We start from the raw sequence: 2,284 nt of genomic DNA on the forward strand, positions 1-2,284 counted from the left end.
GTACCTTGCCGCAGCCACCCTGCGCGACCCCGAGCAAGACCCCTAAGCCCAGATCTCGCCTCCCCCTAAATCCTGGATGTATCTGAAGATGGATGAAGCCGTGGCCTTTAGTCTCCCTAATTTCACTTAACGTCTAGCACGGGGATATTGGGGTTTTCCCCCAAACTCGCTGGGATTTTTTAAGATGCCCAGATAGACCAGGCTTAAGTAGACTCAGTCTACTCTTTACTCATCATCTCACTGCACCTTCCCCTCCATCCCTTGTCCAGATGTCCTTCCCCTACCCCTCACGCCCGTGTTTCTATAGCATATGGGGCTGCTTCTGGACAACATATGTCGTCGAGAACACAGAGAGCCTTAATTATCTCTGTCATGATGATGTGGTCCCTATAGTGACCATAATTTCGGGAACATGTGTTTCTGCTATCCGGAGCCCGGGCGCTGCACTTTGAAAATATCCCGAACGATACAGAGTTGCAGAAAAGGCCAAAGCAGTATATTAGCAAGAAAAAAAAAAGCAAAAAAAAAAAAACCAACCCTGTTCTGTGACGTGGGGAGGGATATATTTAGGATATTTTCTCAGCTCTGTACACCCCAAAGGCTTTGATCCAGCCTCGGTGTAAACTTCCAGCATGCGTGTGAAGTTGCTTTGCTTACAGGCTGCACCGAGCAGGGAGGTGCTGAAGTGCCTGCTCAAAATTAAGAACACGCTTAAGAGCAAAAAAAAACAAAACAACCCTGTTCTGTGACGTGGGGAGGGATATATTTAGGATATTTTCTCAGCTCTGTACACCCCAAAGGCTTTGATCCAGCCTCGGTGTAAACTTCCAGCATGCGTGTGAAGTTGCTTTGCTTACAGGCTGCACCGAGCAGGGAGGTGCTGAAGTGCCTGCTCAAAATTAAGAACACGCTTAAGGGCTAAGAAAAACGTGCGGTATTTAAGCATGAATAGCAATTAAGCACCAAAACGTGTCCCTGAGTGCCTCGGTGGCTCAGGGACAGAGTGGATTGCTTAGCCAGCTCCGGCTGCGCCCGATGCTTCGGCCACCTGAAAGCGTCTCGGATGCTGTGCTGAATCCCCGCGGTCTCTATTTTTGAATTTAGAGCAAAAAGCAGCTGTTACCGCAAATAATTACCCTTACGCCTGGATTACGTACAGTGTTGTTCCTTCCACGGCTCCAAAACATTTTTCCTTGAGGGCTTGTATTTCCAGAGCTGTCAATCCAACACCTCTCACGAGTGCTAAATTCATTTACAAGGAGGGGGGGGGGGGGGAAGAAATGCTTTAAAAAATAAATAATCAAGCCACATTAAATAACCATTTGGGAGACCATCCGCCTCCCAGGCTTGCTTGGCTGAACTTGATATTAATTAAGCTAAATCCAAACGCAGCACCTTCCCCAGGAGTCAGCTGGAAAGCTCTCACCGCTCGCCCCATGGCTGCAATTTCCAAGGGCTTTACCTAGTTAAGGGTTATAATCTTTAACAGCTGCCTGATTTACTCAGCTCATTCCCTCGGAGGTGCTGACGCGGTCCTCGGCCGACGAACGCCGTCTCTTTCCTTCTGCCATCATGTCTTCGAGGATTATGCATTTATAGGAGCGAAAGTATGTGACGGGGACCTCCAAAAAGATAAAATCCCGCTCCTGCCACCGGTCAACAGGGAGGTGGGAGTTCGCTCACCATAAATCCACGAGGTCTGCTCGCCAGATTAGAGTTGGCCGGCCAAATTTGGCACTGACCGCGTTGTATAATTAGAAAAAAATACTTTAAAAAATCCACACAGCAGAAATGCTTGTGGGAACGTGTCAGTTCGCCGGCCGGGGAGGACGACGGGGGGAAGTTTAGTCTGCTGGCACCAAGGTGCTGGAGCTCGTCTCCGTCGCCCGGCTGCGGAAAAGCTGCCCGGGGTTTCTGCGAGCGCCTGACCCGGCGTTAGGATCAATGACACATCCTCGGAGCCGCCGGAGTGGGAGAAAGGCCTTTTCTGCTTGGAAAGCAGGTTTTTTTCCTGCCAGATTCGGGCAGGGCCGGCCGTAGCCAGCACAGTCTGTCCTCTGCGATCGGCCCGGCGGCAGCTATCGCAGCCGTCGGCGCCGGGAGAGGTGACGGAGAAAAGCGGGGAGAGGAGCCGGGGTCTCTCATCCCCGCTCCGCATCAGCGTTTCGTTTTACATCCCCCACCTCGCGTGAGCATCCCCGTTTTCCCCGTGCGGCGTGGGGCACGGCAGAGCGCTGCGCTGCCCTTGGCAGTTTATTTCCACGCCTCCCCCCCCCCCGGCAGC

The sequence above is a fragment of the Aptenodytes forsteri genome, unplaced genomic scaffold (assembly GCF_000699145.1).
Source record: "Aptenodytes forsteri isolate BGI_AS27 unplaced genomic scaffold, ASM69914v1 Scaffold126, whole genome shotgun sequence".
Lineage (NCBI taxonomy): Eukaryota > Metazoa > Chordata > Aves > Sphenisciformes > Spheniscidae > Aptenodytes > Aptenodytes forsteri.